The 25485-nt window shown below is 35.7% G+C and overlaps 6 non-coding genes across 6 annotated transcripts; all 6 read right to left on the bottom strand.

Moving 5' to 3' along the window:
* Positions 1–8523: 8523 nt before the first annotated feature.
* On the bottom strand, positions 8524–8596 carry TRNAF-GAA (transfer RNA phenylalanine (anticodon GAA)). Its single transcript has one exon. It is a non-coding gene; the product is annotated as a tRNA-Phe (tRNA).
* A 6984-nt stretch (positions 8597–15580) lies between these two features.
* Positions 15581–15663, bottom strand: TRNAL-CAG (transfer RNA leucine (anticodon CAG)). Its single transcript has one exon. It is a non-coding gene; the product is annotated as a tRNA-Leu (tRNA).
* A 995-nt stretch (positions 15664–16658) lies between these two features.
* Positions 16659–16731, bottom strand: TRNAF-GAA (transfer RNA phenylalanine (anticodon GAA)). The gene has a single exon. It is a non-coding gene; the product is annotated as a tRNA-Phe (tRNA).
* A 2043-nt stretch (positions 16732–18774) lies between these two features.
* TRNAF-GAA (transfer RNA phenylalanine (anticodon GAA)) lies at positions 18775–18847 on the bottom strand. Its single transcript has one exon. It is a non-coding gene; the product is annotated as a tRNA-Phe (tRNA).
* A 1944-nt stretch (positions 18848–20791) lies between these two features.
* Positions 20792–20864, bottom strand: TRNAF-GAA (transfer RNA phenylalanine (anticodon GAA)). Its single transcript has one exon. It is a non-coding gene; the product is annotated as a tRNA-Phe (tRNA).
* Positions 20865–24917: 4053 nt separating this feature from the next.
* TRNAF-GAA (transfer RNA phenylalanine (anticodon GAA)) lies at positions 24918–24990 on the bottom strand. The gene has a single exon. It is a non-coding gene; the product is annotated as a tRNA-Phe (tRNA).
* Between the last annotated feature and the right edge of the window lie 495 nt (positions 24991–25485).

Genomic DNA, 25485 nt, shown 5'->3' with positions numbered 1-25485 from the left:
CCTCAGTGTTTCAAAGTCAAACAAGATGACTATAATCATTCAGCTAGTGTCTGATAAGTGCTGTCTGTTTCAGCTATCAGGTTACCTTTTAATCCTCTTACAGCTAAGTCAATCTGAAATAAAACAAAATAGAGGAAAAATTACTAAAAAACATTCATGTGTTCAAAAGGAAAAAGTTACCGTTTCTCAAATTTTTAACATTTTGTATTCTGTAGATAGTTAAAATTTTTAGGCCTTTTGATCATGATCAGTCCATGTGCTTTGTTTAATATCTCCTTAAAATGTAAACGGTGAAGAAAAAGCATTTTGCCGAAACCCTGGATTGGACCAGGGACCTTTAGATCTTCAGTCTAACGCTCTCCCAACTGAGCTATTTCGGCCATATCTATACATTTTCTGGGGGGTTTGACACTCTGCAAATGTCAAGTGTCACACCTGGAGGGATATATTATAATTTTTCATTTGACTGTTTTTTGAAGCATGATTTCTATTTGAAACGCCTTCCATTTTGCTGTACATATTTAATAACATTCATTAACTATTTGTGAATGAGTAGAAAAAGACAGCAATTTTGCCATTGAATTTTTACATTTTCAGTTTGTCTCCATGCACCAGTATAATTCTGACCCTGTGCTTCTAGAATAGGTCATGGTCGCACATAAAACACAATTTGCATGCATAATGTTACATCAAGTTTTATTTTTTATGAGATGCAAACAATTGGAGCAAAAAAGAGACAAAAATTTAGAGAAAATATTTTATTGATTGTTAAAAGTGAGACCATTTGTCCCAAAATGTGCTGAAACATGTCAGAAGGACATGGGCATTTCACATTTTTTAAACTATGATTACCTACTTGTTAAGTTTTTGTTTATTAAGTATCGTTATGGTCTATTGATGTATGAGGTGAAAACTATGAAAGTAGACTTACCAGCAAATCTGTTTCTAGATATATTTCATGACAGCACTGTAGAAGGTTGATTCCCTACCCTAATAGGGACAGAGAACACAAAGAGGTGAAATAGTCCCTCCTCATTGACTGTCCAAAGGATTTTTCTAGTGCCAAAAGAACAACAGACATATGCACAAAAAATCTGTTTGAAGTTCCTAGAGTTCTTTTTTGAGAGGACAAATTCAGATTCACTCCAAAGACTCTCAGGAAATTTTTCAAAACCACATTACTAAGTTTTGTTTGACCTCATCTAATCAATAAATGAAGATAAAGTTTCTTGAAATTAAATGTTGATGTCAGAAGTGGGATTTGAACCCACTCCTCCAGGGGAGACACGCAGCGCCTTAGACCGCTCGGCCATCCTGACTTCAATATGCAATTGGAACTTAACTCCTTCCATGCTAGTCAGCAGAAATGTTACCATTCCTTGTGATTAAAAACTTGTCACACCACCCCAAAAAAGTCAATAAATAACATTTTTTATATGCGTACTTTTCTTCGTCTGCATTAATTTTTAAACCTCCATTTATTTTGTTTGGATATTAGAAATGTTAGATTTCTCACAAATGCGGTGATGCACCACATTTCTTCAGAAACTACTGTTTGGCCACACAGCAGGGCTTTGAAAGGAAGAGCCCTGTTTGGGTTTTGCAATGCAGATTTTGCAGGAATACCTTGCAGATGAAATTTGCAGAGTACCAAAACAGCAGAAAACCTCCCAAAGTGACCACATTTTAGATATTATTTTGCACAATGAGTTAATCAACACCTGCAATTACTATTGTCAGCCTATAGGTGTTTTCACTCTGAACCATCCAGCATTGCAAGTATGCCAGTTTAGTGTCCAGCTTTTGCTTCCAGAGACAAGCAACCCATACATTTTTAAGTGGGCTCTACTCACTGGAGCAATGTCAAATATGTAGATGCTTTGTCTCACCATTAAAGTAGAAACCTCCTATATTTCAAATTAAAGATGACGGATCTGTGTGGAGCTTGTGTTTTTTGCCTTTTTGACTTTGTCCACAGCATATTTTTTAAGGACATTTGTCTCAGTAATGCCTCAGTGTTTCAAAGTCAAACAAGCTGACTATAATCATTCAGCTAGTGTCTGATAAGTGCTGTCTGTTTCAGCTATCAGGTTACCTTTTAATCCTCTTACAGCTAAGTCAATCTGAAATAAAACAAAATAGAGGAAAAATTACTAAAAAACATTCATGTGTTCAAAAGGAAAAAGTTACCGTTTCTCAAATTTTTAACATTTTGTTTTCTGTAGATAGTTAAGATTTTTAGGCCTTTTGATCATGATCAGTCCATGTGCTTTGTTTAATATCTCCTTAAAATGTAAACGGTGAAGAAAAAGCATTTTGCCGAAACCCGGGACCTTTAGATCTTCAGTCTAACGCTCTCCCAACTGAGCTATTTCAGCCATATCTATACATTGTCTGGGGGGTTTGACACTCTGCAAATGTCAAGTGTCACACCTGGAGGGATATATTATAATTTTTCATTTGACTGTTTTTTGAAGCATGATTTCTATTTGAAACGCCTTCCATTTTGCTGTACATATTTAATAACATTCATTAACTATTTGTGAATGAGTAGAAAAAGACAGCAATTTTGCCATTGAATTTTTACATTTTCAGTTTGTCTCCATGCACCAGTATAATTCTGACCCTGTGCTTCTAGAATAGGTCATGGTCGCACATAAAACACAATTTGCATGCATAATGTTACATCAAGTTTTATTTTTTATGAGATGCAAACAATTGGAGCAAAAAAGAGACAAAAATTTAGAGAAAATATTTTATTGATTGTTAAAAGTGAGACCATTTGTCCCAAAATGTGCTGAAACATGTCAGAAGGACATGGGCATTTCACATTTTTTAAACTATGATTACCTACTTGTTAAGTTTTTGTTAATTAAGTATCGTTATGGTCTATTGATGTATGAGGTGAAAACTATGAAAGTAGACTTACCAGCAAATCCGTTTCTAGATATATTTCATGACAGCACTGTAGAAGGTTGATTCCCTACCCTAATAGGGACAGAGAACACAAAGAGGTGAAATAGTCCCTCCTCATTGACTGTCCAAAGGATTTTTCTAGTGCCAAAAGAACAACAGACATATGCACAAAAAATCTGTTTGATGTTCCTAGAGTTCTTTTTTGAGAGGACAAATTCAGATTCACTCCAAAGACTCTCAGGAAATTTTTCAAAACCACATTACTAAGTTTTGTTTGACCTCATCTAATCAAAAAATGAAGATAAAGTTTCTTGAAATTAAATGTTGATGTCAGAAGTGGGATTTGAACCCACGCCTTCAGGGGAGACTGCGACCTGCGACTGCGACAAAATAGAGGAAAAATTACTAAAAAACATTCATGTGTTCAAAAGGAAAAAGTTACCGTTTCTCAAATTTTTAACAGAGACTGCCACCTGAACGCAGCGCCGTAGACCACTTGGCCATCCTGACTTCGATATGCAATTGGAACTTAACTCCTTCCATGCTAGTCAGCAGAAATGTTACCATTCCTTGTGATTAAAAACTTGTCACACCACCCCAAAAAAGTCAATAAATAACATTTTTTATATGCGTACTTTTCGTCTGCATAAATTTTTAAACCTCCATTTATTTTGTTTGGATATTAGAAATGTTAGATTTCTCACAAATGCGGTGATGCACCACATTTCTTCAGAAACTACTGTTTGGCCACACAGCAGGGCTTTGAAAGGAAGAGCCCTATTTGGGTTTTGCAATGCAGATTTTGCAGGAATACCTTGCAGATGAAATTTGCAGAGTACCAAAACAGCAGAAAACCTCCCAAAGTGACCACATTTTAGAAATTATTTTGCACAATGAGTTAATCAACACCTGCAATTACTATTGTCAGCCTATAGGTGTTTTCACTCTGAACCATCCAGCATTGCAAGTATGCCAGTTTAGTGCCCAGCTTTTGCTTGCAGAGACAAGCAACCCATACATTTTTAAGTGGGCTCTACTCACTGGAGCAATGTCAAATATGTAGATGCTTTGTCTCACCATTAAAGTAGAAACCTCCTATATTTCAAATTAAAGATGACGGACCTGTGTGGAGCTTGTGTTTTTTGCCTTTTTGACTTTGTCCACAGCATATTTTTTAAGGACATTTGTCTCAGTAATGCCTCAGTGTTTCAAAGTCAAACAAGATGACTATAATCATTCAGCTAGTGTCTGATAAGTGCTGTCTGTTTCAGCTATCAGGTTACCTTTTAATCCTCTTACAGCTAAGTCAATCTGAAATAAAACAAAATAGAGGAAAAATTACTAAAAAACATTCATGTGTTCAAAAGGAAAAAGTTACCGTTTCTCAAATTTTTAACATTTTGTATTCTGTAGATAGTTAAAATTTTTAGGCCTTTTGATCATGATCAGTCCATGTGCTTTGTTTAATATCTCCTTAAAATGTAAACGGTGAAGAAAAAGCATTTTGCCGAAACCCGGGACCTTTAGATCTTCAGTCTAACGCTCTCCCAACTGAGCTATTTCGGCCATATCTATACATTTTCTGGGGGGTTTGACACTCTGCAAATGTCAAGTGTCACACCTGGAGGGATATATTATAATTTTTCATTTGACTGTTTTTTGAAGCATGATTTCTATTTGAAACGCCTTCCATTTTGCTGTACATATTTAATAACATTCATTAACTATTTGTGAATGAGTAGAAAAAGACAGCAATTTTGCCATTGAATTTTTACATTTTCAGTTTGTCTCCATGCACCAGTATAATTCTGACCCTGTGCTTCTAGAATAGGTCATGGTCGCACATAAAACACAATTTGCATGCATAATGTTACATCAAGTTTTATTTTTTATGAGATGCAAACAATTGGAGCAAAAAAGAGACAAAAATTTAGAGAAAATATTTTATTGATTGTTAAAAGTGAGACCATTTGTCCCAAAATGTGCTGAAACATGTCAGAAGGACATGGGCATTTCACATTTTTTAAACTATGATTACCTACTTGTTAAGTTTTTGTTTATTAAGTATCGTTATGGTCTATTGATGTATGAGGTGAAAACTATGAAAGTAGACTTACCAGCAAATCTGTTTCTAGATATATTTCATGACAGCACTGTAGAAGGTTGATTCCCTACCCTAATAGGGACAGAGAACACAAAGAGGTGAAATAGTCCCTCCTCATTGACTGTCCAAAGGATTTTTCTAGTGCCAAAAGAACAACAGACATATGCACAAAAAATCTGTTTGAAGTTCCTAGAGTTCTTTTTTGAGAGGACAAATTCAGATTCACTCCAAAGACTCTCAGGAAATTTTTCAAAACCACATTACTAAGTTTTGTTTGACCTCATCTAATCAATAAATGAAGATAAAGTTTCTTGAAATTAAATGTTGATGTCAGAAGTGGGATTTGAACCCACTCCTCCAGGGGAGACACGCAGCGCCTTAGACCGCTCGGCCATCCTGACTTCAATATGCAATTGGAACTTAACTCCTTCCATGCTAGTCAGCAGAAATGTTACCATTCCTTGTGATTAAAAACTTGTCACACCACCCCAAAAAAGTCAATAAATAACATTTTTAATATGCGTACTTTTCTTCGTCTGCATTAATTTTTAAACCTCCATTTATTTTGTTTGGATATTAGAAATGTTAGATTTCTCACAAATGCGGTGATGCACCACATTTCTTCAGAAACTACTGTTTGGCCACACAGCAGGGCTTTGAAAGGAAGAGCCCTGTTTGGGTTTTGCAATGCAGATTTTGCAGGAATACCTTGCAGATGAAATTTGCAGAGTACCAAAACAGCAGAAAACCTCCCAAAGTGACCACATTTTAGAAATTATTTTGCACAATGAGTTAATCAACACCTGCAATTACTATTGTCAGCCTATAGGTGTTTTCACTCTGAACCATCCAGCATTGCAAGTATGCCAGTTTAGTGTCCAGCTTTTGCTTCCAGAGACAAGCAACCCATACATTTTTAAGTGGGCTCTACTCACTGGAGCAATGTCAAATATGTAGATGCTTTGTCTCACCATTAAAGTAGAAACCTCCTATATTTCAAATTAAAGATGACGGATCTGTGTGGAGCTTGTGTTTTTTGCCTTTTTGACTTTGTCCACAGCATATTTTTTAAGGACATTTGTCTCAGTAATGCCTCAGTGTTTCAAAGTCAAACAAGCTGACTATAATCATTCAGCTAGTGTCTGATAAGTGCTGTCTGTTTCAGCTATCAGGTTACCTTTTAATCCTCTTACAGCTAAGTCAATCTGAAATAAAACAAAATAGAGGAAAAATTACTAAAAAACATTCATGTGTTCAAAAGGAAAAAGTTACCGTTTCTCAAATTTTTAACATTTTGTTTTCTGTAGATAGTTAAGATTTTTAGGCCTTTTGATCATGATCAGTCCATGTGCTTTGTTTAATATCTCCTTAAAATGTAAACGGTGAAGAAAAAGCATTTTGCCGAAACCCGGGACCTTTAGATCTTCAGTCTAACGCTCTCCCAACTGAGCTATTTCAGCCATATCTATACATTGTCTGGGGGGTTTGACACTCTGCAAATGTCAAGTGTCACACCTGGAGGGATATATTATAATTTTTCATTTGACTGTTTTTTGAAGCATGATTTCTATTTGAAACGCCTTCCATTTTGCTGTACATATTTAATAACATTCATTAACTATTTGTGAATGAGTAGAAAAAGACAGCAATTTTGCCATTGAATTTTTACATTTTCAGTTTGTCTCCATGCACCAGTATAATTCTGACCCTGTGCTTCTAGAATAGGTCATGGTCGCACATAAAACACAATTTGCATGCATAATGTTACATCAAGTTTTATTTTTTATGAGATGCAAACAATTGGAGCAAAAAAGAGACAAAAATTTAGAGAAAATATTTTATTGATTGTTAAAAGTGAGACCATTTGTCCCAAAATGTGCTGAAACATGTCAGAAGGACATGGGCATTTCACATTTTTTAAACTATGATTACCTACTTGTTAAGTTTTTGTTAATTAAGTATCGTTATGGTCTATTGATGTATGAGGTGAAAACTATGAAAGTAGACTTACCAGCAAATCCGTTTCTAGATATATTTCATGACAGCACTGTAGAAGGTTGATTCCCTACCCTAATAGGGACAGAGAACACAAAGAGGTGAAATAGTCCCTCCTCATTGACTGTCCAAAGGATTTTTCTAGTGCCAAAAGAACAACAGACATATGCACAAAAAATCTGTTTGATGTTCCTAGAGTTCTTTTTTGAGAGGACAAATTCAGATTCACTCCAAAGACTCTCAGGAAATTTTTCAAAACCACATTACTAAGTTTTGTTTGACCTCATCTAATCAAAAAATGAAGATAAAGTTTCTTGAAATTAAATGTTGATGTCAGAAGTGGGATTTGAACCCACGCCTCCAGGGGAGACTGCGACCTGCGACTGCGACAAAATAGAGGAAAAATTACTAAAAAACATTCATGTGTTCAAAAGGAAAAAGTTACCGTTTCTCAAATTTTTAACAGAGACTGCCACCTGAACGCAGCGCCGTAGACCACTTGGCCATCCTGACTTCGATATGCAATTGGAACTTAACTCCTTCCATGCTAGTCAGCAGAAATGTTACCATTCCTTGTGATTAAAAACTTGTCACACCACCCCAAAAAAGTCAATAAATAACATTTTTTATATGCGTACTTTTCGTCTGCATAAATTTTTAAACCTCCATTTATTTTGTTTGGATATTAGAAATGTTAGATTTCTCACAAATGCGGTGATGCACCACATTTCTTCAGAAACTACTGTTTGGCCACACAGCAGGGCTTTGAAAGGAAGAGCCCTATTTGGGTTTTGCAATGCAGATTTTGCAGGAATACCTTGCAGATGAAATTTGCAGAGTACCAAAACAGCAGAAAACCTCCCAAAGTGACCACATTTTAGAAATTATTTTGCACAATGAGTTAATCAACACCTGCAATTACTATTGTCAGCCTATAGGTGTTTTCACTCTGAACCATCCAGCATTGCAAGTATGCCAGTTTAGTGCCCAGCTTTTGCTTGCAGAGACAAGCAACCCATACATTTTTAAGTGGGCTCTACTCACTGGAGCAATGTCAAATATGTAGATGCTTTGTCTCACCATTAAAGTAGAAACCTCCTATATTTCAAATTAAAGATGACGGACCTGTGTGGAGCTTGTGTTTTTTGCCTTTTTGACTTTGTCCACAGCATATTTTTTAAGGACATTTGTCTCAGTAATGCCTCAGTGTTTCAAAGTCAAACAAGATGACTATAATCATTCAGCTAGTGTCTGATAAGTGCTGTCTGTTTCAGCTATCAGGTTACCTTTTAATCCTCTTACAGCTAAGTCAATCTGAAATAAAACAAAATAGAGGAAAAATTACTAAAAAACATTCATGTGTTCAAAAGGAAAAAGTTACCGTTTCTCAAATTTTTAACATTTTGTATTCTGTAGATAGTTAAAATTTTTAGGCCTTTTGATCATGATCAGTCCATGTGCTTTGTTTAATATCTCCTTAAAATGTAAACGGTGAAGAAAAAGCATTTTGCCGAAACCCGGGATTGGACCAGGGACCTTTAGATCTTCAGTCTAACGCTCTCCCAACTGAGCTATTTCGGCCATATCTATACATTTTCTGGGGGGTTTGACACTCTGCAAATGTCAAGTGTCACACCTGGAGGGATATATTATAATTTTTCATTTGACTGTTTTTTGAAGCATGATTTCTATTTGAAACGCCTTCCATTTTGCTGTACATATTTAATAACATTCATTAACTATTTGTGAATGAGTAGAAAAAGACAGCAATTTTGCCATTGAATTTTTACATTTTCAGTTTGTCTCCATGCACCAGTATAATTCTGACCCTGTGCTTCTAGAATAGGTCATGGTCGCACATAAAACACAATTTGCATGCATAATGTTACATCAAGTTTTATTTTTTATGAGATGCAAACAATTGGAGCAAAAAAGAGACAAAAATTTAGAGAAAATATTTTATTGATTGTTAAAAGTGAGACCATTTGTCCCAAAATGTGCTGAAACATGTCAGAAGGACATGGGCATTTCACATTTTTTAAACTATGATTACCTACTTGTTAAGTTTTTGTTTATTAAGTATCGTTATGGTCTATTGATGTATGAGGTGAAAACTATGAAAGTAGACTTACCAGCAAATCTGTTTCTAGATATATTTCATGACAGCACTGTAGAAGGTTGATTCCCTACCCTAATAGGGACAGAGAACACAAAGAGGTGAAATAGTCCCTCCTCATTGACTGTCCAAAGGATTTTTCTAGTGCCAAAAGAACAACAGACATATGCACAAAAAATCTGTTTGAAGTTCCTAGAGTTCTTTTTTGAGAGGACAAATTCAGATTCACTCCAAAGACTCTCAGGAAATTTTTCAAAACCACATTACTAAGTTTTGTTTGACCTCATCTAATCAATAAATGAAGATAAAGTTTCTTGAAATTAAATGTTGATGTCAGTAGTGGGATTTGAACCCACGCCTCCAGGGGAGACTGCGACCTGAACGCAGCGCCTTAGACCGCTCGGCCATCCTGACTTCGATATGCAATTGGAACTTAACTCCTTCCATGCTAGTCAGCAGAAATGTTACCATCCCTTGTGATTAAAAACTTGTCACACCACCCCAAAAAAGTCAATAAATAACATTTTTTATATGCGTACTTTTCGTCTGCATTAATTTTTAAACCTCCATTTATTTTGTTTGGATATTAGAAATGTTAGATTTCTCACAAATGCGGTGATGCACCACATTTCTTCAGAAACTACTGTTTGGCCACACAGCAGGGCTTTGAAAGGAAGAGCCCTATTTGGGTTTTGCAATGCAGATTTTGCAGGAATACCTTGCAGATGAAATTTGCAGAGTACCAAAACAGCAGAAAACCTCCCAAAGTGACCACATTTTAGAAATTATTTTGCACAATGAGTTAATCAACACCTGCAATTACTATTGTCAGCCTATAGGTGTTTTCACTCTGAACCATCCAGCATTGCAAGTATGCCAGTTTAGTGCCCAGCTTTTGCTTGCAGAGACAAGCAACCCATACATTTTTAAGTGGGCTCTACTCACTGGAGCAATGTCAAATATGTAGATGCTTTGTCTCACCATTAAAGTAGAAACCTCCTATATTTCAAATTAAAGATGACGGACCTGTGTGGAGCTTGTGTTTTTTGCCTTTTTGACTTTGTCCACAGCATATTTTTTAAGGACATTTGTCTCAGTAATGCCTCAGTGTTTCAAAGTCAAACAAGCTGACTATAATCATTCAGCTAGTGTCTGATAAGTGCTGTCTGTTTCAGCTATCAGGTTACCTTTTAATCCTCTTACAGCTAAGTCAATCTGAAATAAAACAAAATAGAGGAAAAATTACTAAAAAACATTCATGTGTTCAAAAGGAAAAAGTTACCGTTTCTCAAATTTTTAACATTTTGTTTTCTGTAGATAGTTAAGATTTTTAGGCCTTTTGATCATGATCAGTCCATGTGCTTTGTTTAATATCTCCTTAAAATGTAAACGGTGAAGAAAAAGAATTTTGCCGAAACCCGGGACCTTTAGATCTTCAGTCTAACGCTCTCCCAACTGAGCTATTTCGGCCATATCTATACATTTTCTGGGGGGTTTGACACTCTGCAAATGTCAAGTGTCACACCTGGAGGGATATATTATAATTTTTCATTTGACTGTTTTTTGAAGCATGATTTCTATTTGAAACGCCTTCCATTTTGCTGTACATATTTAATAACATTCATTAACTATTTGTGAATGAGTAGAAAAAGACAGCAATTTTGCCATTGAATTTTTACATTTTCAGTTTGTCTCCATGCACCAGTATAATTCTGACCCTGTGCTTCTAGAATAGGTCATGGTCGCACATAAAACACAATTTGCATGCATAATGTTACATCAAGTTTTATTTTTTATGAGATGCAAACAATTGGAGCAAAAAAGAGACAAAAATTTAGAGAAAATATTTTATTGATTGTTAAAAGTGAGACCATTTGTCCCAAAATGTGCTGAAACATGTCAGAAGGACATGGGCATTTCACATTTTTTAAACTATGATTACCTACTTGTTAAGTTTTTGTTAATTAAGTATCGTTATGGTCTATTGATGTATGAGGTGAAAACTATGAAAGTAGACTTACCAGCAAATCCGTTTCTAGATATATTTCATGACAGCACTGTAGAAGGTTGATTCCCTACCCTAATAGGGACAGAGAACACAAAGAGGTGAAATAGTCCCTCCTCATTGACTGTCCAAAGGATTTTTCTAGTGCCAAAAGAACAACAGACATATGCACAAAAAAACCTGTTTGATGTTCCTAGAGTTCTTTTTTGAGAGGACAAATTCAGATTCACTCCAAAGACTCTCAGGAAATTTTTCAAAACCACATTACTAAGTTTTGTTTGACCTCATCTAATCAATAAATGAAGATAAAGTTTCTTGAAATTAAATGTTGATGTCTGAAGTGGGATTTGAACCCACGCCTCCAGGGAAGACTGCGACCTGAACACAGCGCCTTAGACCGCTCGGCCATCCTGACTTCGATATGCAATTGGAACTTAACTCCTTCCATGCTAGTCAGCAGAAATGTTACCATTCCTTGTGATTAAAAACTTGTCACACCACCCCAAAAAAGTCAATAAATAACATTTTTTATATGCGTACTTTTCTTCGTCTGCATTAATTTTTAAACCTCCATTTATTTTGTTTGGATATTAGAAATGTTAGATTTCTCACAAATGCGGTGATGCACCACATTTCTTCAGAAACTACTGTTTGGCCACACAGCAGGGCTTTGAAAGGAAGAGCCCTGTTTGGGTTTTGCAATGCAGATTTTGCAGGAATACCTTGCAGATGAAATTTGCAGAGTACCAAAACAGCAGAAAACCTCCCAAAGTGACCACATTTTAGAAATTATTTTGCACAATGAGTTAATCAACACCTGCAATTACTATTGTCAGCCTATAGGTGTTTTCACTCTGAACCATCCAGCATTGCAAGTATGCCAGTTTAGTGTCCAGCTTTTGCTTCCAGAGACAAGCAACCCATACATTTTTAAGTGGGCTCTACTCACTGGAGCAATGTCAAATATGTAGATGCTTTGTCTCACCATTAAAGTAGAAACCTCCTATATTTCAAATTAAAGATGACGGATCTGTGTGGAGCTTGTGTTTTTTGCCTTTTTGACTTTGTCCACAGCATATTTTTTAAGGACATTTGTCTCAGTAATGCCTCAGTGTTTCAAAGTCAAACAAGCTGACTATAATCATTCAGCTAGTGTCTGATAAGTGCTGTCTGTTTCAGCTATCAGGTTACCTTTTAATCCTCTTACAGCTAAGTCAATCTGAAATAAAACAAAATAGAGGAAAAATTACTAAAAAACATTCATGTGTTCAAAAGGAAAAAGTTACCGTTTCTCAAATTTTTAACATTTTGTTTTCTGTAGATAGTTAAGATTTTTAGGCCTTTTGATCATGATCAGTCCATGTGCTTTGTTTAATATCTCCTTAAAATGTAAACGGTGAAGAAAAAGCATTTTGCCGAAACCCGGGACCTTTAGATCTTCAGTCTAACGCTCTCCCAACTGAGCTATTTCAGCCATATCTATACATTGTCTGGGGGGTTTGACACTCTGCAAATGTCAAGTGTCACACCTGGAGGGATATATTATAATTTTTCATTTGACTGTTTTTTGAAGCATGATTTCTATTTGAAACGCCTTCCATTTTGCTGTACATATTTAATAACATTCATTAACTATTTGTGAATGAGTAGAAAAAGACAGCAATTTTGCCATTGAATTTTTACATTTTCAGTTTGTCTCCATGCACCAGTATAATTCTGACCCTGTGCTTCTAGAATAGGTCATGGTCGCACATAAAACACAATTTGCATGCATAATGTTACATCAAGTTTTATTTTTTATGAGATGCAAACAATTGGAGCAAAAAAGAGACAAAAATTTAGAGAAAATATTTTATTGATTGTTAAAAGTGAGACCATTTGTCCCAAAATGTGCTGAAACATGTCAGAAGGACATGGGCATTTCACATTTTTTAAACTATGATTACCTACTTGTTAAGTTTTTGTTAATTAAGTATCGTTATGGTCTATTGATGTATGAGGTGAAAACTATGAAAGTAGACTTACCAGCAAATCCGTTTCTAGATATATTTCATGACAGCACTGTAGAAGGTTGATTCCCTACCCTAATAGGGACAGAGAACACAAAGAGGTGAAATAGTCCCTCCTCATTGACTGTCCAAAGGATTTTTCTAGTGCCAAAAGAACAACAGACATATGCACAAAAAATCTGTTTGATGTTCCTAGAGTTCTTTTTTGAGAGGACAAATTCAGATTCACTCCAAAGACTCTCAGGAAATTTTTCAAAACCACATTACTAAGTTTTGTTTGACCTCATCTAATCAAAAAATGAAGATAAAGTTTCTTGAAATTAAATGTTGATGTCAGAAGTGGGATTTGAACCCACGCCTCCAGGGGAGACTGCGACCTGCGACTGCGACAAAATAGAGGAAAAATTACTAAAAAACATTCATGTGTTCAAAAGGAAAAAGTTACCGTTTCTCAAATTTTTAACAGAGACTGCCACCTGAACGCAGCGCCGTAGACCACTTGGCCATCCTGACTTCGATATGCAATTGGAACTTAACTCCTTCCATGCTAGTCAGCAGAAATGTTACCATTCCTTGTGATTAAAAACTTGTCACACCACCCCAAAAAAGTCAATAAATAACATTTTTTATATGCGTACTTTTCGTCTGCATAAATTTTTAAACCTCCATTTATTTTGTTTGGATATTAGAAATGTTAGATTTCTCACAAATGCGGTGATGCACCACATTTCTTCAGAAACTACTGTTTGGCCACACAGCAGGGCTTTGAAAGGAAGAGCCCTATTTGGGTTTTGCAATGCAGATTTTGCAGGAATACCTTGCAGATGAAATTTGCAGAGTACCAAAACAGCAGAAAACCTCCCAAAGTGACCACATTTTAGAAATTATTTTGCACAATGAGTTAATCAACACCTGCAATTACTATTGTCAGCCTATAGGTGTTTTCACTCTGAACCATCCAGCATTGCAAGTATGCCAGTTTAGTGCCCAGCTTTTGCTTGCAGAGACAAGCAACCCATACATTTTTAAGTGGGCTCTACTCACTGGAGCAATGTCAAATATGTAGATGCTTTGTCTCACCATTAAAGTAGAAACCTCCTATATTTCAAATTAAAGATGACGGACCTGTGTGGAGCTTGTGTTTTTTGCCTTTTTGACTTTGTCCACAGCATATTTTTTAAGGACATTTGTCTCAGTAATGCCTCAGTGTTTCAAAGTCAAACAAGATGACTATAATCATTCAGCTAGTGTCTGATAAGTGCTGTCTGTTTCAGCTATCAGGTTACCTTTTAATCCTCTTACAGCTAAGTCAATCTGAAATAAAACAAAATAGAGGAAAAATTACTAAAAAACATTCATGTGTTCAAAAGGAAAAAGTTACCGTTTCTCAAATTTTTAACATTTTGTATTCTGTAGATAGTTAAAATTTTTAGGCCTTTTGATCATGATCAGTCCATGTGCTTTGTTTAATATCTCCTTAAAATGTAAACGGTGAAGAAAAAGCATTTTGCCGAAACCCGGGACCTTTAGATCTTCAGTCTAACGCTCTCCCAACTGAGCTATTTCGGCCATATCTATACATTTTCTGGGGGGTTTGACACTCTGCAAATGTCAAGTGTCACACCTGGAGGGATATATTATAATTTTTCATTTGACTGTTTTTTGAAGCATGATTTCTATTTGAAACGCCTTCCATTTTGCTGTACATATTTAATAACATTCATTAACTATTTGTGAATGAGTAGAAAAAGACAGCAATTTTGCCATTGAATTTTTACATTTTCAGTTTGTCTCCATGCACCAGTATAATTCTGACCCTGTGCTTCTAGAATAGGTCATGGTCGCACATAAAACACAATTTGCATGCATAATGTTACATCAAGTTTTATTTTTTATGAGATGCAAACAATTGGAGCAAAAAAGAGACAAAAATTTAGAGAAAATATTTTATTGATTGTTAAAAGTGAGACCATTTGTCCCAAAATGTGCTGAAACATGTCAGAAGGACATGGGCATTTCACATTTTTTAAACTATGATTACCTACTTGTTAAGTTTTTGTTTATTAAGTATCGTTATGGTCTATTGATGTATGAGGTGAAAACTATGAAAGTAGACTTACCAGCAAATCTGTTTCTAGATATATTTCATGACAGCACTGTAGAAGGTTGATTCCCTACCCTAATAGGGACAGAGAACACAAAGAGGTGAAATAGTCCCTCCTCATTGACTGTCCAAAGGATTTTTCTAGTGCCAAAAGAACAACAGACATATGCACAAAAAATCTGTTTGAAGTTCCTAGAGTTCTTTTTTGAGAGGACAAATTCAGATTCACTCCAAAGACTCTCAGGAAATTTTTCAAAACCACATTACTAAGTTTTGTTTGACCTCATCTAATCAATAAATGAAGATAAAGTTTCTTGAAATTAAATGTTGATGTCAGAAGTGGGATTTGAACCCACGCCTCCAGGGGAGACTGCGACCTGAACGCAGCGCCTTAGACCGCTCGGCCATCCTGACTTCGATATGCAATTGGAACTTAACTCCTTCCATGCTAGTCAGCAGAAATGTTACCATCCCTTGTGATTAAAAACTTGTCACACCACCCCAAAAAAGTCAATAAATAACATTTTTTATATGCGTACTTTTCGTCTGCATTAATTTTTAAACCTCCATTTATTTTGTTTGGATATTAGAAATGTTAGATTTCTCACAAATGCGGTGATGCACCACATTTCTTCAGAAACTACTGTTTGGCCACACAGCAGGGCTTTGAAAGGAAGAGCCCTATTTGGGTTTTGCAATGCAGATTTTGCAGGAATACCTTGCAGATGAAATTTGCAGAGTACCAAAACAGCAGAAAACCTCCCAAAGTGACCACATTTTAGAAATTATTTTGCACAATGAGTTAATCAACACCTGCAATTACTATTGTCAGCCTATAGGTGTTTTCACTCTGAACCATCCAGCATTGCAAGTATGCCAGTTTAGTGCCCAGCTTTTGCTTGCAGAGACAAGCAACCCATACATTTTTAAGTGGGCTCTACTCACTGGAGCAATGTCAAATATGTAGATGCTTTGTCTCACCATTAAAGTAGAAACCTCCTATATTTCAAATTAAAGATGACGGACCTGTGTGGAGCTTGTGTTTTTTGCCTTTTTGACTTTGTCCACAGCATATTTTTTAAGGACATTTGTCTCAGTAATGCCTCAGTGTTTCAAAGTCAAACAAGCTGACTATAATCATTCAGCTAGTGTCTGATAAGTGCTGTCTGTTTCAGCTATCAGGTTACCTTTTAATCCTCTTACAGCTAAGTCAATCTGAAATAAAACAAAATAGAGGAAAAATTACTAAAAAACATTCATGTGTTCAAAAGGAAAAAGTTACCGTTTCTCAAATTTTTAACATTTTGTTTTCTGTAGATAGTTAAGATTTTTAGGCCTTTTGATCATGATCAGTCCATGTGCTTTGTTTAATATCTCCTTAAAATGTAAACGGTGAAGAAAAAGCATTTTGCCGAAACCCGGGATTGGACCAGGGACCTTTAGATCTTCAGTCTAACGCTCTCCCAACTGAGCTATTTCGGCCATATCTATACATTTTCTGGGGGGTTTGACACTCTGCAAATGTCAAGTGTCACACCTGGAGGGATATATTATAATTTTTCATTTGACTGTTTTTTGAAGCATGATTTCTATTTGAAACGCCTTCCATTTTGCTGTACATATTTAATAACATTCATTAACTATTTGTGAATGAGTAGAAAAAGACAGCAATTTTGCCATTGAATTTTTACATTTTCAGTTTGTCTCCATGCACCAGTATAATTCTGACCCTGTGCTTCTAGAATAGGTCATGGTCGCACATAAAACACAATTTGCATGCATAATGTTACATCAAGTTTTATTTTTTATGAGATGCAAACAATTGGAGCAAAAAAGAGACAAAAATTTAGAGAAAATATTTTATTGATTGTTAAAAGTGAGACCATTTGTCCCAAAATGTGCTGAAACATGTCAGAAGGACATGGGCATTTCACATTTTTTAAACTATGATTACCTACTTGTTAAGTTTTTGTTAATTAAGTATCGTTATGGTCTATTGATGTATGAGGTGAAAACTATGAAAGTAGACTTACCAGCAAATCCGTTTCTAGATATATTTCATGACAGCACTGTAGAAGGTTGATTCCCTACCCTAATAGGGACAGAGAACACAAAGAGGTGAAATAGTCCCTCCTCATTGACTGTCCAAAGGATTTTTCTAGTGCCAAAAGAACAACAGACATATGCACAAAAAATCTGTTTGAAGTTCCTAGAGTTCTTTTTTGAGAGGACAAATTCAGATTCACTCCAAAGACTCTCAGGAAATTTTTCAAAACCACATTACTAAGTTTTGTTTGACCTCATCTAATCAATAAATGAAGATAAAGTTTCTTGAAATTAAATGTTGATGTCAGAAGTGGGATTTGAACCCACGCCTCCAGGGGAGACTGCGACCTGCGACTGCGACAAAATAGAGGAAAAATTACTAAAAAACATTCCTATGTTCAAAAGGAAAAAGTTACCGTTTCTCAAATTTTTAACAGAGACTGCCACCTGAACGCAGCGCCTTAGACCACTTGGCCATCCTGACTTCGATATGCAATTGGAACTTAACTCCTTCCATGCTAGTCAGCAGAAATGTTACCATTCCTTGTGATTAAAAACTTGTCACACCACCCCAAAAAAGTCAATAAATAACATTTTTTATATGCGTACTTTTCGTCTGCATAAATTTTTAAACCTCCATTTATTTTGTTTGGATATTAGAAATGTTAGATTTCTCACAAATGCGGTGATGCACCACATTTCTTCAGAAACTACTGTTTGGCCACACAGCAGGGCTTTGAAAGGAAGAGCCCTATTTGGGTTTTGCAATGCAGATTTTGCAGGAATACCTTGCAGATGAAATTTGCAGAGTACCAAAACAGCAGAAAACCTCCCAAAGTGACCACATTTTAGAAATTATTTTGCACAATGAGTTAATCAACACCTGCAATTACTATTGTCAGCCTATAGGTGTTTTCACTCTGAACCATCCAGCATTACAAGTATGCCAGTTTAGTGCCCAGCTTTTGCTTGCAGAGACAAGCAACCCATACATTTTTAAGTGGGCTCTACTCACTGGAGCAATGTCAAATATGTAGATGCTTTGTCTCACCATTAAAGTAGAAACCTCCTATATTTCAAATTAAAGATGACGGACCTGTGTGGAGCTTGTGTTTTTTGCCTTTTTGACTTTGTCCACAGCATATTTTTTAAGGACATTTGTCTCAGTAATGCCTCAGTGTTTCAAAGTCAAACAAGCTGACTATAATCATTCAGCTAGTGTCTGATAAGTGCTGTCTGTTTCAGCTATCAGGTTACCTTTTAATCCTCTTACAGCTAAGTCAATCTGAAATAAAACAAAATAGAGGAAAAATTACTAAAAAACATTCATGTGTTCAAAAGGAAAAAGTTACTGTTTCTCAAATTTTTAACATTTTGTTTTCTGTAGATAGTTAAAATTTTTAGGCCTTTTGATAATGATCAGTCCATGTGCTTTGTTTAATATCTCCTTAAAATGTAAACGGTGAAGAAAAAGCATTTTGCCGAAACCCGGGATTGGACCAGGGACCTTTAGATCTTCAGTCTAACGCTCTCCCAACTGAGCTATTTCGGCCATATCTATACATTTTCTGGGGGGTTTGACACTCTGCAAATGTCAAGTGTCACACCTGGAGGGATATATTATAATTTTTCATTTGACTGTTTTTTGAAGCATGATTTCTATTTGAAACGCCTTCCATTTTGCTGTACATATTTAATAACATTCATTAACTATTTGTGAATGAGTAGAAAAAGACAGCAATTTTGCCATTGAATTTTTACATTTTCAGTTTGTCTCCATGCACCAGTATAATTCTGACCCTGTGCTTCTAGAATAGGTCATGGTCGCACATAAAACACAATTTGCATGCATAATGTTACATCAAGTTTTATTTTTTATGAGATGCAAACAATTGGAGCAAAAAAGAGACAAAAATTTAGAGAAAATATTTTATTGATTGTTAAAAGTGAGACCATTTGTCCCAAAATGTGCTGAAACATGTCAGAAGGACATGGGCATTTCACATTTTTTAAACTATGATTACCTACTTGTTAAGTTTTTGTTTATTAAGTATCGTTATGGTCTATTGATGTATGAGGTGAAAACTATGAAAGTAGACTTACCAGCAAATCTGTTTCTAGATATATTTCATGACAGCACTGTAGAAGGTTGATTCCCTACCCTAATAGGGACAGAGAACACAAAGAGGTGAAATAGTCCCTCCTCATTGACTGTCCAAAGGATTTTTCTAGTGCCAAAAGAACAACAGACATATGCACAAAAAATCTGTTTGAAGTTCCTAGAGTTCTTTTTTGAGAGGACAAATTCAGATTCACTCCAAAGACTCTCAGGAAATTTTTCAAAACCACATTACTAAGTTTTGTTTGACCTCATCTAATCAATAAATGAAGATAAAGTTTCTTGAAATTAAATGTTGATGTCAGAAGGGGGATTTGAACCCACGCCTCCAGGGTAGACTGCGACCTGAACGCAGCACCTTAGACCGCTCGGCCATCCTGACTTCGATATGCAATTGGAACTTAACTCCTTCCATGCTAGTCAGCAGAAATGTTACCATCCCTTGTGATTAAAAACTTGTCACACCACCCCAAAAAAGTCAATAAATAACATTTTTTATATGCGTACTTTTCGTCTGCATTAATTTTTAAACCTCCATTTATTTTGTTTGGATATTAGAAATGTTAGATTTCTCACAAATGCGGTGATGCACCACATTTCTTCAGAAACTACTGTTTGGCCACACAGCAGGGCTTTGAAAGGAAGAGCCCTATTTGGGTTTTGCAATGCAGATTTTGCAGGAATACCTTGCAGATGAAATTTGCAGAGTACCAAAACAGCAGAAAACCTCCCAAAGTGACCACATTTTAGAAATTATTTTGCACAATGAGTTAATCAACACCTGCAATTACTATTGTCAGCCTATAGGTGTTTTCACTCTGAACCATCCAGCATTGCAAGTATGCCAGTTTAGTGCCCAGCTTTTGCTTGCAGAGACAAGCAACCCATACATTTTTAAGTGGGCTCTACTCACTGGAGCAATGTCAAATATGTAGATGCTTTGTCTCACCATTAAAGTAGAAACCTCCTATATTTCAAATTAAAGATGACGGACCTGTGTGGAGCTTGTGTTTTTTGCCTTTTTGACTTTGTCCACAGCATATTTTTTAAGGACATTTGTCTCAGTAATGCCTCAGTGTTTCAAAGTCAAACAAGCTGACTATAATCATTCAGCTAGTGTCTGATAAGTGCTGTCTGTTTCAGCTATCAGGTTACCTTTTAATCCTCTTACAGCTAAGTCAATCTGAAATAAAACAAAATAGAGGAAAAATTACTAAAAAACATTCATGTGTTCAAAAGGAAAAAGTTACCGTTTCTCAAATTTTTAACATTTTGTTTTCTGTAGATAGTTAAGATTTTTAGGCCTTTTGATCATGATCAGTCCATGTGCTTTGTTTAATATCTCCTTAAAATGTAAACGGTGAAGAAAAAGAATTTTGCCGAAACCCGGGATTGGACCAGGGACCTTTAGATCTTCAGTCTAACGCTCTCCCAACTGAGCTATTTCGGCCATATCTATACATTTTCTGGGGGGTTTGACACTCTGCAAATGTCAAGTGTCACACCTGGAGGGATATATTATAATTTTTCATTTGACTGTTTTTTGAAGCATGATTTCTATTTGAAACGCCTTCCATTTTGCTGTACATATTTAATAACATTCATTAACTATTTGTGAATGAGTAGAAAAAGACAGCAATTTTGCCATTGAATTTTTACATTTTCAGTTTGTCTCCATGCACCAGTATAATTCTGACCCTGTGCTTCTAGAATAGGTCATGGTCGCACATAAAACACAATTTGCATGCATAATGTTACATCAAGTTTTATTTTTTATGAGCTGCAAACAATTGGAGCAAAAAAGAGACAAAAATTTAGAGAAAATATTTTATTGATTGTTAAAAGTGAGACCATTTGTCCCAAAATGTGCTGAAACATGTCAGAAGGACATGGGCATTTCACATTTTTTAAACTATGATTACCTACTTGTTAAGTTTTTGTTAATTAAGTATCGTTATGGTCTATTGATGTATGAGGTGAAAACTATGAAAGTAGACTTACCAGCAAATCCGTTTCTAGATATATTTCATGACAGCACTGTAGAAGGTTGATTCCCTACCCTAATAGGGACAGAGAACACAAAGAGGTGAAATAGTCCCTCCTCATTGACTGTCCAAAGGATTTTTCTAGTGCCAAAAGAACAACAGACATATGCACAAAAAATCTGTTTGATGTTCCTAGAGTTCTTTTTTGAGAGGACAAATTCAGATTCACTCCAAAGACTCTCAGGAAATTTTTTAAAACCACATTACTAAGTTTTGTTTGACCTCATCTAATCAATAAATGAAGATAAAGTTTCTTGAAATTAAATGTTGATGTCAGAAGTGGGATTTGAACCCACGCCTCCAGGGGAGACTGCGACCTGCGACTGCGACAAAATAGAGGAAAAATTACTAAAAAACATTCATGTGTTCAAAAGGAAAAAGTTACCGTTTCTCAAATTTTTAACAGAGACTGCCACCTGAACGCAGCGCCTTAGAACACTTGGCCATCCTGACTTCGATATGCAATTGGAACTTAACTCCTTCCATGCTAGTCAGCAGAAATGTTACCATTCCTTGTGATTAAAAACTTGTCACACCACCCCAAAAAAGTCAATAAATAACATTTTTTATATGCGTACTTTTCGTCTGCATAAATTTTTAAACCTCCATTTATTTTGTTTGGATATTAGAAATGTTAGATTTCTCACAAATGCGGTGATGCACCACATTTCTTCAGAAACTACTGTTTGGCCACACAGCAGGGCTTTGAAAGGAAGAGCCCTATTTGGGTTTTGCAATGCAGATTTTGCAGGAATACCTTGCAGATGAAATTTGCAGAGTACCAAAACAGCAGAAAACCTCCCAAAGTGACCACATTTTAGAAATTATTTTGCACAATGAGTTAATCAACACCTGCAATTACTATTGTCAGCCTATAGGTGTTTTCACTCTGAACCATCCAGCATTGCAAGTATGCCAGTTTAGTGCCCAGCTTTTGCTTGCAGAGACAAGCAACCCATACATTTTTAAGTGGGCTCTACTCACTGGAGCAATGTCAAATATGTAGATGCTTTGTCTCACCATTAAAGTAGAAACCTCCTATATTTCAAATTAAAGATGACGGACCTGTGTGGAGCTTGTGTTTTTTGCCTTTTTGACTTTGTCCACAGCATATTTTTTAAGGACATTTGTCTCAGTAATGCCTCAGTGTTTCAAAGTCAAACAAGCTGACTATAATCATTCAGCTAGTGTCTGATAAGTGCTGTCTGTTTCAGCTATCAGGTTACCTTTTAATCCTCTTACAGCTAAGTCAATCTGAAATAAAACAAAATAGAGGAAAAATTACTAAAAAACATTCATGTGTTCAAAAGGAAAAAGTTACTGTTTCTCAAATTTTTAACATTTTGTTTTCTGTAGATAGTTAAAATTTTTAGGCCTTTTGATCATGATCAGTCCATGTGCTTTGTTTAATATCTCCTTAAAATGTAAACGGTGAAGAAAAAGCATTTTGCCGAAAGCCGGGATTGGACCAGGGACCTTTAGATCTTCAGTCTAACGCTCTCCCAACTGAGCTATTTCGGCCATATCTATACATTTTCGGGGGGGTTTGACACTCTGCAAATGTCAAGTGTCACACCTGGAGGGATATATTATAATTTTTCATTTGACTGTTTTTTGAAGCATGATTTCTATTTGAAGCCTTCCATTTTGCTGTACATATTTAATAACATTCATTAACTATTTGTGAATGAGTAGAAAAAGACAGCAATTTTGCCATTGAATTTTTACATTTTCAGTTTGTCTCCATGCACCAGTATAATTCTGACCCTGTGCTTCTAGAATAGGTCATGGTCGCACATAAAACACAATTTGCATGCTTAATGTTACATCAAGTTTTATTTTTTATGAGATGCAAACAATTGGAGCAAAAAAGAGACAAAAATTTAGAGAAAATATTTTATTGATTGTGAAAAGTGAGACCATTTGTCCCAAAATGTGCTGAAACATGTCAGAAGGACATGGGCATTTCACATTTTTTAAACTATGATTACCTACTTGTTAAGTTTTTGTTAATTAAGTATCGTTATGGTCTATGGATGTATGAGGTGAAAACTATGAAAGTAGACTTACCAGCAAATCCGTTTCTAGATATATTTCATGACAGCACTGTAGAAGGTTGATTCCCTACCCTAATAGGGACAGAGAACACAAAGAGGTGAAATAGTCCCTCCTCATTGACTGTCCAAAGGATTTTTCTAGTGCCAAAAGAACAACAGACATATGCACAAAAAAACCTGTTTGATGTTCCTAGAGTTCTTTTTTGAGAGGACAAATTCAGATTCACTCCAAAGACTCTCAGGAAATTTTTCAAAACCACATTACTAAGTTTTGTTTGACCTCATCTAATCAATAAATGAAGATAAAGTTTTTTGAAATTAAATGTTGATGTCAGAAGTGGGATTTGAACCCACGCCTCCAGGGAAGACTGAACGCAGCGCCTTAGACCGCTCGGCCATCCTGACTTCGATATGCAATTGGAACTTAACTCCTTCCATGCTAGTCAGCAGAAATGTTACCATCCCTTGTGATTAAAAACTTGTCACACCACCCCAAAAAAGTCAATAAATAACATTTTTTATATGCGTACTTTTCGTCTGCATTAATTTTTAAACCTCCATTTATTTTGTTTGGATATTAGAAATGTTAGATTTCTCACAAATGCGGTGATGCACCACATTTCTTCAGAAACTACTGTTTGGCCACACAGCAGGGCTTTGAAAGGAAGAGCCCTATTTGGGTTTTGCAATGCAGATTTTGCAGGAATACCTTGCAGATGAAATTTGCAGAGTACCAAAACAGCAGAAAACCTCCCAAAGTGACCACATTTTAGAAATTATTTTGCACAATGAGTTAATCAACACCTGCAATTACTATTGTCAGCCTATAGGTGTTTTCACTCTGAACCATCCAGCATTGCAAGTATGCCAAGTTTAGTGCCCAGCTTTTGCTTGCAGAGACAAGCAACCCATACATTTTTAAGTGGGCTCTACTCACTGGAGCAATGTCAAATATGTAGATGCTTTGTCTCACCATTAAAGTAGAAACCTCCTATATTTCAAATTAAAGATGACGGACCTGTGTGGAGCTTGTGTTTTTTACCTTTTTGACTTTGTCCACAGCATATTTTTTAAGGACATTTGTCTCAGTAATGCCTCAGTGTTTCAAAGTCAAACAAGCTGACTATAATCATTCAGCTAGTGTCTGATAAGTGCTGTCTGTTTCAGCTATCAGGTTACCTTTTAATCCTCTTACAGCTAAGTCAATCTGAAATAAAACAAAATAGAGGAAAAATTACTAAAAAACATTCATGTGTTCAAAAGGAAAAAGTTACCGTTTCTCAAATTTTTAACATTTTGTTTTCTGTAGATAGTTAAGATTTTTAGGCCTTTTGATCATGATCAGTCCATGTGCTTTGTTTAATATCTCCTTAAAATGTAAACGGTGAAGAAAAAGCATTTTGCCGAAACCTGGGATTGGACCAGGGACCTTTAGATCTTCAGTCTAACGCTCTCCCAACTGAGCTATTTCGGCCATATCTATACATTTTCTGGGGGGTTTGACACTCTGCAAATGTCAAGTGTCACACCTGGAGGGATATATTATAATTTTTCATTTGACTGTTTTTTGAAGCATGATTTCTATTTGAAACGCCTTCCATTTTGCTGTACATATTTAATAACATTCATTAACTATTTGTGAATGAGTAGAAAAAGACAGCAATTTTGCCATTGAATTTTTACATTTTCAGTTTGTCTCCATGCACCAGTATAATTCTGACCCTGTGCTTCTAGAATAGGTCATGGTCGCACATAAAACACAATTTGCATGCATAATGTTACATCAAGTTTTATTTTTTATGAGATGCAAACAATTGGAGCAAAAAAGAGACAAAAATTTAGAGAAAATATTTTATTGATTGTGAAAAGTGAGACCATTTGTCCCAAAATGTGCTGAAACATGTCAGAAGGACATGGGCATTTCACATTTGTTAAACTATGATAACCTACTTGTTAAGTTTTTGTTAAT

This window comes from Dendrobates tinctorius, unplaced genomic scaffold (assembly GCF_039654945.1).
Source record: "Dendrobates tinctorius isolate UK_male_01 unplaced genomic scaffold, ASM3965494v1 ptg000300l, whole genome shotgun sequence".
Lineage (NCBI taxonomy): Eukaryota > Metazoa > Chordata > Amphibia > Anura > Dendrobatidae > Dendrobates > Dendrobates tinctorius.
Note: the sequence above shows the minus strand (reverse complement) of the source record. Positions and strands in the feature narration are given on the sequence as shown.